Source organism: Homarus americanus, unplaced genomic scaffold, assembly GCF_018991925.1.
Source record: "Homarus americanus isolate GMGI-L3 unplaced genomic scaffold, GMGI_Hamer_2.0 scaffold34921, whole genome shotgun sequence".
Classification (NCBI taxonomy): domain Eukaryota; kingdom Metazoa; phylum Arthropoda; class Malacostraca; order Decapoda; family Nephropidae; genus Homarus; species Homarus americanus.
Genome location: NW_024741901.1, coordinates 23,366,808 through 23,383,521, shown reverse-complemented (window position 1 = coordinate 23,383,521; position 16,714 = coordinate 23,366,808). Strand labels below are relative to the sequence as shown.

The window sequence follows — 16,714 nt, the reverse complement described above, 5'->3', positions numbered from 1 at the left end:
AAATACAGTGGATTAATTATCGCCTATGGTTGATGTCGTCATGTTTGGTTCTTGTTCATTATGATGGCGTCGCGGTTGCCATGACGACGGTGCAGGTTCAAGAGAAGACGATGTTGCAAAGAGTAAACATTAGTAGAAACGGCCTGTGTGTGTGTGTGTGTGTACAGTAAGTGATACATACATTCATCTTAGATACATTCATGTCTGCACCATCAATTATATAACCCGTATTATCAATGTTATATAAACCGCGACATTATTTTTTTTATATAACCCAGCACGGCCATTCTGTCTCCTCCCCCCCTCCCACCACCAAACACCCACTACACCCCCCTCCCCCGCCTCCCCCGACCCAGCCGCTCCAGATGGAACCGTGACCTTAGTGTGACCTTTCCGGGGGTGACCTTTTGCGCGACGCAGTAACCGGTCACGCCCAACGTGAAGGTCGCAGGTCAATAGTGTGTTTGTCTGCTGCCTCCCTGCTGCTGTGCCTACTACTACTACTTTTTTCTACTACAGTTACTACTACTCCTGCTACTACTTTCACTACTACTTCTACAAATTCTTCCTCCTCCTACGACTACTTTTTTTTTTTACGTGGCCTCCAGCCTCCCCCAATAGCCACATCTTCGCCGCCATTTTATTACCTTAAAATTAAATACTACTACTACTACTACTACTACTACTACTACTACTGATAATATTGATCCATGGTCACGAGGAGTTGAAGTATTTAGTGGTATTGGTCATGAAGAAAGAGACTGTTGTTGGTACCTGGTTGGGTGGAGGTATTGCATGACTTACAACTACTGGTACTTGGGTACGTCTGACTGGTACCTTCCACCTACCTCTCCTTCCCTCTCCCCTCTCCTTCCCTCTCATCTCCCCTTCCCTCTCACCTCTCCTTCCCTCTCACCTACCCTTCCCTCTCACCTCTCCTTCCCTCTCCCCTCTCCTTCCCTCTCACCTCTCCTTCCCTCTCCCCTCTCCTTCCCCTCCCTCTCCTTCCTCTCCTCTCCTTCCCTCTCACCTCCCCTTCCCTCTCACCCTCTCCTTCCCCTCCTCACCTCCTTCCCTCTCCCCCCTCCCTTCCTCCTCACCTCTCCTTCCCTCTCACCTCCTTCCCTCTCCTCACACCTCCCCTTCCCTCTCACCCTCCTCTTTCTCCTCATCTCTCCTTCCCTCTCACGTCCCCTTCCCCCTCCTCACCCTCCCCCTTCCCCTCCTCCCCCTTCCCCCTCACCTCCCCCTTCCCCCTCCTCACCCTCCTTCCCTCTCCCCACCCCCCCTTCCCCTCTCACCTCTCCTTCCCCTCCTCACCTCTCCTTCCCTCCTCACCCTCCTTCCCCCCACCCTCTCCTTCCCTCTCAACTCTCCTTCCCTCCCCACCACCCTTCCCTCTCACCTCTCCTTCCCCTCCCACCCTCTCCTTCCCCCTCCTCACCCTCTCCTTCCCTCTCACCTCCCCCTTCCCTCCTCACCTCCTTCCTCTCACCTCTCCCTTCCTCTCACCTCTCCTTCCCTCTCACCTCTCCTTCCTCATCTCTCCTTCCTCTCACGTCCCCTTCCCTCTCACCTCCCCTTCCCTCTCACCTCCCCTTCCCTCTCCTCACCTCCCCTTCCTCCCTCACCCCCTTCCCCTCTCACCTCTCCCCCTTCCCTCTCACCTCTCCTTCCCCTCACCTCTCCTTCCCTCTCACCTCTCCTTCCCTCTCACCTCCCCTTCCCTCTCCCCTCTCCTTCCCTCTCACCACTCCTTCCCTCTCCCCCCTTCCCTCTCTCCTCTCCTTTTTTCCTACCTCCCCTTCACCCTCTTACCCCTACACGTGTTGATATCTAGACCTAACCTGACCTGACCTGACCTGACCTATATCCGGGTCAATGCTAGAGTTTATGCCAATGTTTATATGAAGGTAATTCTTATGCTTACTTAACGGATTTATACTATGTTAATATAAACACAGATGTTAACACCTAACACTCATGTTTACCTTGTGTTTACTTACAGGTGCGTGGGTGTTTAAGAGGTCTCACATACACCTGTTTCATCGTCTCTGACCCTAGTGAGTGTTCCTGTAGGTGTTTAACAGCTGTCTGTCTACATGTGCTGTAGGTGTTCTTGAGGTGTTGCATATGTGTTTCACAGGTGTTCCACAGGTGTTTCATGGATATTTACATGTGTCTGATACGTATTTAATGGGTGTTTACAGGTGTGTGACAAGTGTTCCACAGGTGTTTCATAGTTGTCTGATTATGTGGTTTCGTGTGCTCATATGTTGCTCAGGCAAGTTTAAAGAGTTGATATACACGTTTCAAGGCCAGACATATGCGGTCTATGACACACCTGTGATGGTCTCGTGTGTGTGTGTGTGTGTGTGTGTGTGTCCTAGAAAAAGGAGGAAATGGGGGAAATTTTAATGGATTGTGTGGTTCCTCTCAGTTAATGGGGAGGTAAGAGGGTAATGGGTAGAGGTATGGGAAAAATGGGAAGGGGTGGTGGTGGAAGTTGGGATACCTGGATATATTAGTGGAGGGGGAATGGAATGATAAAGAAGGAAGGGGAAAGAAGGTGATGGGTGGTGGGTGAGAAGGGTGGTGATGGGTGGTGAGAGAGGGGGTGGTGATGGGAGACCTTGATGTTGGTACTTGGAGGGGCGTGGTCAAGTTTAAGGAGGGGGGAAGGGAGAGGGAAGGAGGGGTGCAAACCGGACAAGGAGACCTAACTGTAAGAATTGCATGGAATCCCTTCTCACCTTCTCCCTCTCACCCCTTCCCCCCCCCTTCCTCAGGTAACAGGAGTCCTCAGATTCAGGGTAAACACATATCAAGGAATGCTTCTTCAGGTGTTGATGTTGATATGGTGTGTGTGTGTGTGTGTGTGTGTGTGTGTGTGTGTGTGTGTGTGTATGTGTGTGTGTATGTGTGTGTGTGTGAGCGTTATTATATCCCGTTTACGGTTAGAGTAGATACAGTTATGAACTATGGGGTGACAAGTAGGGTGTTGACGGAAGACTGGATATAAATTAGGGACGGCGGGGCGGTGATTTCTATATGGGTGAACACTAACAGCTGATAGTAGATGATGATAATTGTGGTGATGGTGGTAGAGGTGCATGGAGTGACAAGAGGCAGGATAATTGGTGGGAGGTATTTCTTAGTGACGGTCTCTATAATGACAGGCCACTTACATGCGATGGTCACACTTAGGTGGTGTTAATGTGGATAGGGTGAAGGAGGTTGTCGACAGGGGTCAGTACTAGGCCCACTCTTGTTCATAATCTACATAAACGATCTAGATACTGGGATCAGTAGTGACATAAGCAAGTTTGCGGATGACACCAAATAGGGCGGCAGATTAATTCAGGGCAGGTTGCAAATGCATTACAGGAGGATCTAAATAAACTGCAGGGGTGGTCTGAAAAATGGCAAATAAAATTCAACACCAGCAAGTGCAGCGTACTTAATATTGGAAGAACAAATACTGTCAATGTATACAGCCTTAACAACATCAACCCAGAGAAGTCGACTTGTGAAAGAGACCCTGGGGTACTTTAGGCCCGGACCTACGGCCAGAAAACAGTGCGTTAATGTTCGAAATAAGGCAAACAGAGTATTGGGTTTTATATCTAGAAGTGTAAGTAATAAGAGTGCAGAGGTCTTATTGCAACTATATCTTGGTACTAGTCAGGCCGCACCTCGATTATGCGGTTCAGTCTGGTGCCCTTATTATAGAATGGATATAAATTCACTGGAGTCGGTGCAGCGAAGAATGACGAAAATGATTCCGGGACTTAGAAACCTTCCATATCAGGATAGGTTAAAGAAACTTAACTTGCATTCCTAGAAAGACGAAGAGTGCGGGGAGATATGATAGAAGTATTTATGGGTGAAAGGAATCATCAAAGGTGATATAGATAAAGTTCTTATAATATCGGAGCAGGATAGGACTCGGAACAACGGATTTAAGTTGGATAAGTTTTGGTTTAGGAGGAGATAGAAGGAATTGGTTTACAAATAGGGTGGTGGACGAGTGAAAGCTTAGCAACTTTGTAGTAAGTGCTGGAACGCTGGAAAGTTCAAAGGAAGCTGGATAGATTCATGGATGATAGAGAGTAGGTATCCCTCGACAGGAGCTGCCATGCACAGGCCAACCGGCCTATTGCAGACTCCTTATTTTCTTATGTTCTTATGTATGCAGAGGGTATATAACCATCTCTCTGTTATGCTTACATTCACCACGATACCCCTCTGTCTCCTGTCTTTGTCTGTCTCCCTGTCTCATGCTGTTTTAGGCCACACCGCAGCTACCATATCACTTGAGAGAGAGTGAGGGAAGGAAGGAAGGAAAGGGCAGGCAGTCAGTCAGTACCTAGTGCAAGTCCACTGACGGAGCTTAGAGTTCATTTGTCATACACTTGTTTAAAGGGTGGGGGGTGTTAGGGAGGGAGGGAGGTTGGAGGGGAGGGAAGATGATGGGTTACTGAGGATGGAGGAGATTCTGGGGTGGTGAAGGGGTGGAGGTAACAGGTGGGGGGTGATGGTGGAGGTAACAGGTGGGGTGGGGGTAGAAGTAACAGGTGGGTGGGGGTGGAGGTAACAGGGGGTGGGGTGGAGGTAACAGGTGGGGGTGATGGGTGGAGGTAACAGGTGGGGGGATGGGTGGAGGAACAGGTGGTGGGGGAAGGTGAAAGAAAAGTGTAGACAGCAGTGCGTGACAGACTGGTGGACGGTCACAGGGAGGAGCCGAGCTGGGGTTAGAACAAGCACCTGTGTGTGTGTGTGTGTGTGTTAATTAATGCACCAGGTGTACTGAGTCTCAATAGGTGAAGAATGCAATCAACTGTGAGTTTACGATAGGTATTGTTATTCACCACTCTCAGATATATATGTATGTCTCTTCCTCCTTGCCTGGGGGCCATTGACCGTCTCGTCTCTCATGGTTCCATCGTCAACCCGCAAGTGACCGCAGTTTAAGCCCCTCCCCTCCTCTTCTCATGGTCTTCATCTTACCTCTTCCTTCCTTATGTTCTACTATGATAATCTCTCTTCCCACCTTTCTACTGTTGCATACCTTTCTTCTTCTTCTTCTTCTTCTTCTTCTTCTTCTTCTTCTTCTTCTTCTTCTTCTTCTTCTCTCCTCTTCCGCCTCCTCCTCCTCCTCCTTCTTCTACTTCTTCTTTCTTTCTTCTTCTTTCTTCTTCTTCTTCTTTCTCTTCCCTACTTCCTCAATGCATTCTGTTTTTCTCTCTCTCTCTCTCTCATATTAATATTTTGTAATACCTACTTTATATACCTGCCTTTATTAAAATTCACTAAAACCGTTTTATCAGAAATTACATATAGATAGATAGAAATTACCATTGTAATAAATATTTTGCCAACTAAACATAATACTGACGGCTCTGTCCTCTTGTTCCACCCGTGTTGTACTGCTTCCCTCCCTTATCATATTATGTACATCAACTCTACTAGTGTGTACATTATATACTTATAATATAAATGTAAAATAAATAAATATTGAAGTGATAACCGTGGTAACATTATGAGATTTACTTATTACCACCATGCTATTGTACTATTCCAGATGATACTAAATGTTTCATAATACTTCCTTGAGATAAATGTACAGTATATATCAGGTGCCTCAAAGAGAGCTCAGGTTCTCAACTGGCTCAGCCATGTTAATATTGTTATTATTATTCACTCTGTATCTGTGTTCTTCTGGCTAAATAAACTGTTTCAAAATCATTATCAAAGACTGACTATCAATGTCATTCAACTTGCATAAGGTGTCAGATTTAGACAACGGTACTTAAGGTGTGTGATCGACTGCCGTTACCATCATCCACCTTATATGTATGAGTACACCTAACTCATTACTTCGTATACTCGGGGGAGAGAGGCAGTTCATCTCGTGTCAGTTGTCTTTAGTTCTGCTTTAGCTGTTTCAGTTTATGAATTATATATTATATATTTCTTAATTTTGCACTTCCAGGGTTCTTGTGATGTGACGTTAATAATGAGCTGTGTGTGTGTGTGTGTGTGTGTGTGTGTGTGTGTCTGTGTGTGTGTGTGTGTGTGTGTGTGTGTCCTTTATTTTCACTTGAGTTGTTCCGTGCAGCCCTCCTCCTCCTCCTCCTCCTCTGGTAGCAGTTTGAGGTCACGCTACAAACGACTTGAAGACCGAAATTGCGGTGAAGCGTCCCTCTACCAGTACACCATCTGGCTCCCTCCCTCCTTCCCTCCCCTTCTCTCTTTCCCTCCCTCTTGCCCTCCTGTCTCTATCTCCTTCCCTCCTTCCTTCTATCCAACTTGTACCTCCCTCCCTCCCTCCCTGACCTCCTTCTCTCTCTCCTACTTGTACCTCTCGATATACTTCCTCACTTCTATCCTCTCCTTCTCTCCCCTCTTCCACTTGCACCTCCTTCCCTATACCTCTTCGCCCCTTCCCTCCCCCTCCTCCCCCCTCCTCCCCCCCTTTTTCACAGTCATTTCTTCACCAAAAGTGTACCAAGGTTGATGTTGTTATAACCATTGTGGTGTTGACCTCCCTCAGTCTCTCACCAGCAAGGGGGGGAGGTGGCCTTAGTTTCCCTGACCTATGACGTGGTGACTTACGTTTCCCCAAGAAGTGACGTGGTGACCTCTAGAAGTGTGACGTGTGACCCCTAGAAGTGTGACGTGGTGACCTCGAGAAGTGTGATGTGGTGACCTCATGTGTGACTTGGTGACCTCAAGAAGTATGACGGGTGACCCTAGTAATGACGTGGTGACCTCTAGAAGTGTGACGGTGACCTCCTAGTACTATGACGTGGTGACCCCGCAGATGACGTGGTGATCTCTAGTACTATGACGTGGTGATCTCAGTACTATGACGTGGTGACCTCTAGTACTATGACGGGTGACCTCTAGAAATGTGACGTGGTGACCTCAAGAAGTATGACGTGGTGATCTCTAGTACTATGACGTGGTGACCTCTAGTACTATGACGTGGTGACCTCTAGTACTATGACGTGGTGATCTCTAGTACTATGACGTGGTGACCTCAAGGTGACGTGGTGACCTCTAAAAGTGTGACGTGACCTCTAGAAGTGTGACGTGGTGACCTCGACCAAGTCATCCAGCTTGACCTCCAGGTTTAGGGAAACTCACTCTCTCTCTCTCTCTCTCTCCAGACTTTGGAAGTGTTGAGTGTCTGACCAAGTTTTCTTCTTCTTTTCTTCTTCTTCTTCTAGGTGCTACTTCGCTAGTTTGACTTGCTGATGAGAGAGAGAAAGACCCTAGTGTTCTTGTTAATCTTATCACACAGTACTGGTCTTATATTAGTGATGGTGATGGTAGTGGTGATAGTGGTGTTGGTGGAGAGGGTGGTGGTGGTGGTGGAGAGGGTGGTGGTGGTGGTGAGAGGGTGGCGGTGTGGTGGTGTGGGGCGGTTTGAAGGTATCTCTCTGCCGGGGTCTTTGACGTCTTAGGCACTCATCCGGAACACTCAGTGGCTCTCTTACTGGCACCTGTGTGTGTGTGTGTTGGTGACCCTGACCGAGAGTTGCTTTGTGTTGAAGACAGTAGAAACGTGTATGACCACTGCCCGCCCAACCACCCACCCACCCACCCACCACCCAGCCATCCAGTGAATGAGAGGACTCTCTGCTGGATGACCGTCAGCCCTCCAGCAACGTCAGGAAGGTTTTCCACCCACCCACCCCTTATCTCCCCCCGGACGCCCACCCACCATTTACTCCCGGCGCCAGATGTTGGGGTGACCGTGAGGTGAGTCATGGTGCCGGCGCCAGGGTGTACTTGCGCCACACACACACACACACACACACACACACACACACACTTACACACACATACATCAAGGCTCTTCACCACCTCCTCACTCTGAAGCCACCACACACCTCACCTCCCCACCTGGAAGCCACCACACACCTCACCCCACTCTGAAGCCACCACACACACCTCACCTCCCCACTCTGAGCCACCACACACCTCACCTCCCCACTTGGAAGCCACCACACACCTCACCTCCCACTCTGGAAACCACCACACACCTCACTTCCCCACTCTGAAGCCACACACCTCCACCTCCCCACTTTTCCACCACACACCTCACCTCCCCCTCTGGAAGCACACACCCCACCTCCTCACTCTGGAAGCCACCACACCCCACCTCCCCACTCTGAAGCCACCACACACCTCACCTCCCCACTCTGGAAGCCACCACACCTCACCTCCCCACTCTGGAAGCCACTACACACCTCACCTCCTCCCCACTCTGAAGCCACCACACACCTCACCTCCCCACTCTGGAAGCCACCACACACCTCACCTTCCCACTCTGAAACCCTCCCATCCCCCCCTACCTCGACCTATTCCTCCTGTAGGGGCCGGTCGGGGGTGGCACTGTAGGCCACCTGGTCCCTGCCGCCGCCCTAGACCACAGGGCTCCATGGGTGTGAATTAGGTTATATTTACAGACCACCTGCCTGCTAGCGGTCTATTGCAGGTATATATAGACCAGCCTCAAGTGTGTTGCATGACGACCTGAGCCACTCCGACCGTCTCCCATCACAAACTGTCCTCTATTATGCTGTGATGTGGTATTGTGGTGTGGTAATGATGTTATGGTGTTATAGTGTTGTGTGGTATTAATGTGGTGTGACAGGCTTGTTATGGTGGTGTAGTGTAGTGTTTTTGTGTGGTAGTTGTGTGGTAGAGGACATGGCATTCCACTTTGGAGGAGTTAGGATTTAGTGTGTGTGTGTGTGTGTGTGTGGATTACGTTAGGGGAGGAGAAATCTTTGATGGTGTGTTAAAGGTAGGGAGGGGGTGATGGGGAGGAGGATGTGAGTCGGGGAGGTATTGGATGTGGGTTGGGGAGGGGGTTTATACGTATGAGAAGGCAGAGATGAATGAAAAAGACGTGCTGGATTTGGGGGAGGAGAGGGGATATTGGGGTTGATGTTGGGGAGGGGTTGGGAGTATGTTTGTAGGTGGACGTAAATGGTGGGGTGAGGGAGGTAGATATTGGGCTGGGGAGGTAAATGTTGAGTTGGGGGAGAAAGGGGAGGTGAGGTGGGGAGTGTACCATGAAGGCCGCCCCAGCTCCAGGTAACACACAGTACAGTATTTACCTTCTAAGCGCTTTACTCTCCTCATGGTGTCGTGGCAAGTTTGGTATAGCGTGTTGTGTGGTGGTGGTGTACGGCTTTACCTGTGTGGTGGTAGGCGAGTCAGGTGAGTGGTGTTCTAGGTGAGTGGTGTTCTAGGTGAGTGGTGTTCTAGGTGAGTGGTGTTCTAGGTGAGTGGTGTTCTAGGTGAGAGGTGTTCTAGGTGAGTGGTGTTCTAGGTTAGTGGTGTTCTAGGTGAGTGGTGTTCTAGGTGAGCGGTGAAGGAACAGTCGCTTTGTTCAGGATGGTTAACACGTGTCGGCCGCCATGCATTATGCGGATCACAAGGACGCTATACTGATTGCCACACTAATCTTCTCCTCCTCTCTTCCTCTTCCTCATTCTTATTTCCTTCTTCTCCCTCGTCCCTTCACGTTACTCTATTCATTCTCTTCCTTCTCATCTTTCTCCTCCTCTTCCTCTTCCTCCTCCTCCTCCTCCTCCTCCTCCTCCTCCTCCTCCTCCTCCTCCTCACCTTACCGGAAAATATATACCTCTGGTCACACCGCTTCCTCCTCTCCTTACTCTCTCTACTTCACTGGAAAATACTTGCTTGTGTCACTCTTTTGTCCAGGGTGACTTGTGCCCACCCGACCGACTACTGTGCTTCAGTGTGGTGGCGATGGTGTGGTGATGGTGGTAGTGTGGTGGCGGTAATTGTGTGGTAATGGTGGTAGTGTGGTGATGGCGGTGATGGTGAGGGTTGGTAAGAGAGTGTGGTCGTGATGGTGGTCGTGGTTATAGTGATGGTGGTCGTGGTGATAGTGATGATGATAATAGTGATGATAGTCATACTGTATCTTGATAAGGAAGTATAATAAATAGTGTTTATTAAGGTTATTGCGAAGGTGAGTTATTTGTGGTAGTTGAAGGTTGTGTTGACAGGTGTGGAGCAGCCTGGCAGAGGTGAAGGTATATCATGTTCCTAATGGGTATATCCTGGTCCTAATGGGTATATCCTGGTCCTAATGGGTATATCCTGGTCCTAATATCACCTTCATGGTACATCATGGTCTAATGGTATATCATGGTCCAATGGGTATATCATGGTCCTAATGGGCACATCATGGTCTAATAGGTATATCCTGGTCTAATGGGTATATCATGGTCTATGGGTATATCCAGTCCTAATCAGGTATATCCTGTCCTAATGGGTATATCCTGGTCCTAATGGGTATATCATGGTCTAATGGGTATATATCCATGGTCCTAATGGGTATATCATGGTCTATGGGTATATCCTGGTCTAATGGGTATATCCTGGTCCAATGGATATCATGGTCTGTCGTTATATCATGGTCCCTGAGAAGTATATCCTGGTCCTAATAGGTATATCCTGGTCTAATGGTATATCATGGTCCTAATGGGTATATCATGGTCAATGGGTATATCTCAATGGTATATCATGGTCTATGAGTATATCCTGGTCTAATGGGTATATCATGTTTCTAATGGGTATCATGTTCCTAATGGGTATATCATGGTCCTAATAGGTATATCCTGGTCTAATGGAATATCATGCTATGGGTATATCCTTGGTTCTAATGGGTATATCATGTTCCTAATGGGTATATCTTTATATCATGGTCCTAATGGGTATATCCTGGTCCTAATGGGTATATCATGTTCCTAATGGGTATATCCTGGTCCTAATGGGTATATCCTGGTCCTAATGGGTATATCCTGGTCTAACCAGTATATCCTGGAGTCCTAATAGGGTATATCATGGTCTAATGGTATATCATGGTCCTAATAGGTATATCCTGGTCTAATAGTATATCCTGGTCTAATGGGTATATCATGGTCTAATGGGTATATCATGGTTCTAATGGGTACATCATGTTCCTAATGGGTATATCATGGTCTAATGGGTATATCCGGTCCCTAATGAGTATATCCAGGCCTAATGGGTATATCATGGTTCTAATGGGTACATCATCCTCAATGGGTATATCATGGTCTAATGGGTATATCATGGTCTAATAGGTATATCCTGGTCTAATGGGTATATCCTGGTCCTAATGGGTATATCATGTTCCTAATGGGTATATCATGTTCCTAATGGGTATATCCCAGTCTAATGGGAATATCCTGGTCCTAATGGGTATATCCTGGTCCCAGTGGGTATATTCTGGTCCTAATGGGTATATCATGTACCTAATGGGTATATCCTGGTCCTAATGGGTTTCAGTCTTAATGGTAAGAGTAGTCCTACAGTTAAGATTAGAGGCCCTTTTAACTTGGCACAGTCACACACACACACACACACACACACACACACACACACACACCTAATTATTATATATCATATTTGTATCACTTATGTTACTTGTACTTCATTTGTAAATCAAGAGAACCATTCCTCAATTATGTAACTGTATATTTTCAGCCTTCTGGCTGCCATATCTCTTTCAATAAACCGTTAATTATTATTATTATTATTATTATTATTAAATACACCGGAAGCCACGCACTTATCTTCAAGAGTCCGTCTGTGATGATAAGTTAGGTTAAACTAGGTTAGGTTAGGTTAGGTTAGGGATAGGTGAGGTTAGAATAGGTTAGTTTAGGCTAGGATAAGGATAGGTTAGGTTAGAATAGGCTAGACTAGACTAGGTTAGGGATAGGTTAGGTTAGGTTAGAATAGGCTAGGCTAGTTTAGGGATAGGTTAGGCCAGGTCAGGTCAGGTCGTAACCATCCTAGCCCTACATTCCTCCTGTACAGTGCTCGCCCGATGGACCGCTTCTACAACACTCATTTTCTCTACGACTGTTACACTTAGTCTTGTGGACGCCTTTATAACTCTCTGTTGTGGAAAGGTTGGTGGTGCCCTCTTGAAACACAATCATCACTCACACTGCTGGAACAACACTACCACCAGCCTATCGTTGACACCTCTAACCCCCCACCCACCTCCCTATCCCTTACACCTTTGCAACTTCTCCATCAGGCGCACCTCAACAGAGCCACGACTCACGTTCAGAGCCCGCCCACCCACCCACCACCCCTGTCAGGCCACTCTACACCCCGAGCTTACACCTATAGGCCAGCCTCCCCCCGGTTGGTTGAGGTGGTTGGAGACTCTACACCAGGTATGAGAAGGGTTAGGTGTAGCGTGAGTCTCCAGGGTTGTTGTGGTTTTTGGTGTTATAAATGGCTTCCGACCCTCAAGACAGACTTATATAGGGCTCAGGCTATGGGCTCTTGGTCACGAGTAGGTGGTGTGTTACTGCTTCCTGTTCCTCCCTAACTACCACTACCTCGTTACCCTCCTTCACTGCCCTCCACCCTCCCACTTTACACTGCCGTTACGAAGACTAGAACGTGGTAACCACCCCCCCACCTCAATAATCAGGGTTCAGGAGTCACAAGGAGAGGTTTGTGTCATACCTGGTGGATAAAGGTGTTCTCATGTCTCCATTTGGAATTTGGTCCGAATCTTTGAGAATGTTAGTCCAGTATATTGCCGTGTGGGTATAATCCCACACACACACACACACACACAGAGTGAGGGTGTGAGAGTGTGAACGTCGATCACGATTAATGTTTCAACAAGTTAAGTCTTGTCGGCTGTTGAACACACTCATCTATTTCACAGTATGTGTGTGTGTGTCATTAAGTCTGCTCCCCCTGTAAACTATATATATATATATATATATATATATATATATATATATATATATATATATATATATATATATATATATATATATGTGTGTGTGTGTGTGTGTTTACGTCCAGAGCCTGTACAAACTTGACGTGTTTTATTTCAGCACTCCGTGGAAACTACCAACACGTCTTTGCTTTATTATACAACTTAAACAACATGTTTTGTTTGCACTTAAAAGTAAAAAATATTTGTTGATAAATATATGAGGAAAACCAGAATCTTTCCTCAGAACACTAAAACATTTATTTGGTCAGTCAGATGAGCGGATGTGCGCCAAAACCCGTGTAAATACCGCCACGTGGAACTTTTATATCGATCATTTTACGTTGTGGTTTGTTGTTGTTTATGTTGAGGAGGTTAGACGCACGAGGTGGCTGGTGTTACATGATAGAAACGTGATAAGGGAAATGAAAACTTACACCCAAACACACACCTTCACGCACACACACACACACACACACTTCACGCACACACACACACACACACACACACACACACACCACACACACACACACACACACACACACACACACCTTCACGCACACACACACACACACACACACACACACACACACACACACACACACACACACACACACACACCCACACACACACACACACACACACACACACAAACACACACCTCACGCGCACACACACACACACACACACACACACACACACACCACACACACACACACACCACACAAACCCACGCACACACACACACACACACACACACCTCACGCACACACACACACACACACACACACACACCTCACCGCACACACACACACACACACACACACACACACCCACGCACACACACACACACACACACCTCACACACGCACACACACACACACAAACACACACCCACCACACACACACACACACACACACCTTCACGCACACACACACACACACACACACACACACCTTCACGCACACACACACACACACACACACACACACACACACACACACACACACACACCTGCACGACACACACACACACACACACACACACACACACCACACACACACACACACACACACACACCTGCACGCACCACAGACCACCAGACCAGAAAAACACTATAATCGATGACCCGGACGACCACTGTTGCTACTATTTATGGTGGTGTTTGTCGGTGGCTGCGGTGACGTTTGGTACCGACGGGTGCCACAACCGCAGGGCGTGGCAGGTTTGGCATGGTACGGTCGGCCAGGGGGTGGCACTAAACCGATCCTGCTGCTGCCCTAACCACAAGAGGGGGGGGTGCACCGCCTGGAGGGTCCCATAACCGCGGGAGGAGGACACTGAAGGTGGGCTTATGGTCTACAGTGAGTAAGTGACACACACACGTCGCGGGCATACTGTGTATTTACAAAGTGAGTTGGCTTAATGTGTGTCGGACATGATGGAATTGTTATAACTGACGAAACTGGATCAAATATATCCTGCCACCTATCACCGCACGGTTCCTCAGCCATTACCAATAAAAATAATATAACCGTGATTGTTTTGTTTCATATAATAATAATAATAATAATAATAACTGTTTATGTGTGTGTTGTTGTCTCTTGTATTTATTTATCTTCACTACTTAAAAAAATAATCATAATTATTTTGGTTCTTTTGTTTCACGGCTGATGTGTCCCCAAGAGCCTTCACCTCCCCACCCCCCTCCTGCTCCCACCCGCTGCCCACCTCGCCCCTCCTGCTCCCACCCGCTGCCCACCCTGTCCACCTGCCCTCCTGCCCACCTCTGGCCCTCTTCCCAACCCCCTGCTGGGAGGTGGTTGCAACAGTGCCACCGTTCCTCACCACAGGCACTCACACTGTGGTCTGTCCTAAAACATGTTGTACTTCCATCATTAGTTCCGGGTAGTGGTAGAACCTTATAAGGGTGACCGTGAGGAGGAGACCGTGGGATAGAGGTGGTGGCCGTGGTGAAGGAGTCCTACAGGATGTTTACAGCTCAACACTGGCAGGATTCTTAGAGGTCTTACATTTAGCCTCCCAGGAGCAGTTGAATCAGGACGCACAGGATGCAAACAGTCAATGCGATACATAAAAAGCAAATATGTTGCCATGCTAAACCATAACGATACAGCAACAAGCAACGTCGTGTTGATAGCAGACAGTAACCAGTAACGTCGTGTTATGTTACAGTAACCAACGCTGTGTTATGCTGCAGGCGGATAACCAGCAAATGCTGTGTTGATGTTGGACAGTAACCAGTAACGTGGCGTGGTGGGCAGTGCCGGCATTACTGGGAGAGGACAGACACTTGAGCTAATGTTATCCATAGCAACGCATTTGTGCACAGTTAGCAGCACCTCTGGGGGTGGAGGGGGATGTTTTGTGGTCACCTGTCACGGGATTGGGAGGGTAGGGTGGGTGTGTAGAGGAGGGGGGGGGTGGGGGATGGAGAGGAGGCGGGGTGGGAGGGAAGAGGGATAGGGGTGCCGAGGAAGAAGAGTGGGGGGTACAGGGGAGGGGGAAGGGTGAGGGGATAGTAGTCGCTGTTAATGACCTGTGGAGTACTAGTGTGCAGGCCAGTGTGTATAAAACCTTTACTCCTCACACTAATGCACCGAGGGTCACATACGTCCTCAAAGACAGGTGATGTAGACAGTAGGGAAGAGACGGGTGTAGAGAGTGACGGGGAAGTTCTCGACAGTGACTCATAACACTCACCGCGTCCTTCACACCTTCATTAATAATCTCTATGTACTTCTTTACGTCATAACAACACCTACTTGCATCTCATAGTTCCCAAGTGTCTTCGTGTAAGGTAGAGGGAAGCCTTTGTAGCCAATCACACGTTCTGAATTTATGACGTCAGTGCAGTGAGGCCTTTCAAGCCAATCACACTCTCTTAGGCTTATGATGTCACTGGATAGACGTTTATTCATCCAATCACAGCCCTGTACAATATGATGTCATCTCCCATCAGTAAGGAGGCGGGGCCAGAGATATACCGGAGCTGTGATTGGCTGCAGTGACCTCCCCTGCATCACCCCGGGAAAATACACAGCCGCTGTAACATGTGACCTGAAGCAATTTGTCAACTCAGGTCATGTGGCAGCGGTCTCTTTGATACTAGATCCAGCGGTAAGTGGCGGTGCCTTTTGAGATTAGGTCAAGCAGGGTGATGGCGTTGACCCCTTTGGAACCAGGTCGGAACAGGAGGACAATACTTGGCGGGTTCCTTTGGCATTTGTTCGAGTGGAATAACGGAATACAGCGGTGGTGTTGATACCGTTGTCAGGAGGATCAACAGAGGCGGCGTCGATACCGTTATCAGGAGATTGTGGCACTGACATGACCTTCCTGCATTAGAGGGCCATCAGTCTTGACCTCGAACGACTCATCGACACTAGGGTCACTCGTCCACCCTGGCTGGACGTGTCGCGCTCACAGCTGCCCTGATTAAACACACATCAAAGACGCCGCCGCCACCACGACCCTTATCTGGCCGGCGGGGGGAAGGAGGGTGGACTAGAAAGTATATAAATCTACAAGAAGCTGACCTGAAAACTCTTTAAAAATATACAAACTACCGAAACCTGAACAAAAAATACAAACGATAAAATTACAACTCAACTTTAAGGTCACCAAAAAGTTATGAATAGTTTTGAATGGTTTGACTGTGTCTTGAAGGCGACGGTGATAACATGAACCAGTGAACACCCAGCCGCCCACACTGACCTACTAATCTACCGCAGTTTATGATACCAAGATGACGCGGGGTGTAGGTTATAGGGGCTTATCTGATCACCTAACCTCCCTTAGCTTATTTCACCTGATGATTAAACACCTTATTATTACCTGGGGAAGAGGTTAGGTTGGATCGGGTT

The 16,714-nt window shown here is 47.9% G+C and overlaps 1 protein-coding gene across 2 annotated transcripts in view; it reads left to right on the top strand.

The window, feature by feature from the left end:
* Window positions 1-2,020: 2,020 nt before the first annotated feature.
* LOC121876220 (orphan steroid hormone receptor 2-like) overlaps window positions 2,021-16,714 on the top strand; it is a 56,934-nt gene continuing 42,240 nt past the window's right edge. The window contains exon 1 of one of the 2 annotated variants that reach the window (XM_042381208.1): window positions 2,021-2,063. The gene's annotated coding sequence lies outside the window, so the exon portion shown is untranslated. The remainder of the gene's footprint in view (window positions 2,064-16,714) is intronic. The other variant, XM_042381210.1, reaches the window with a different exon arrangement.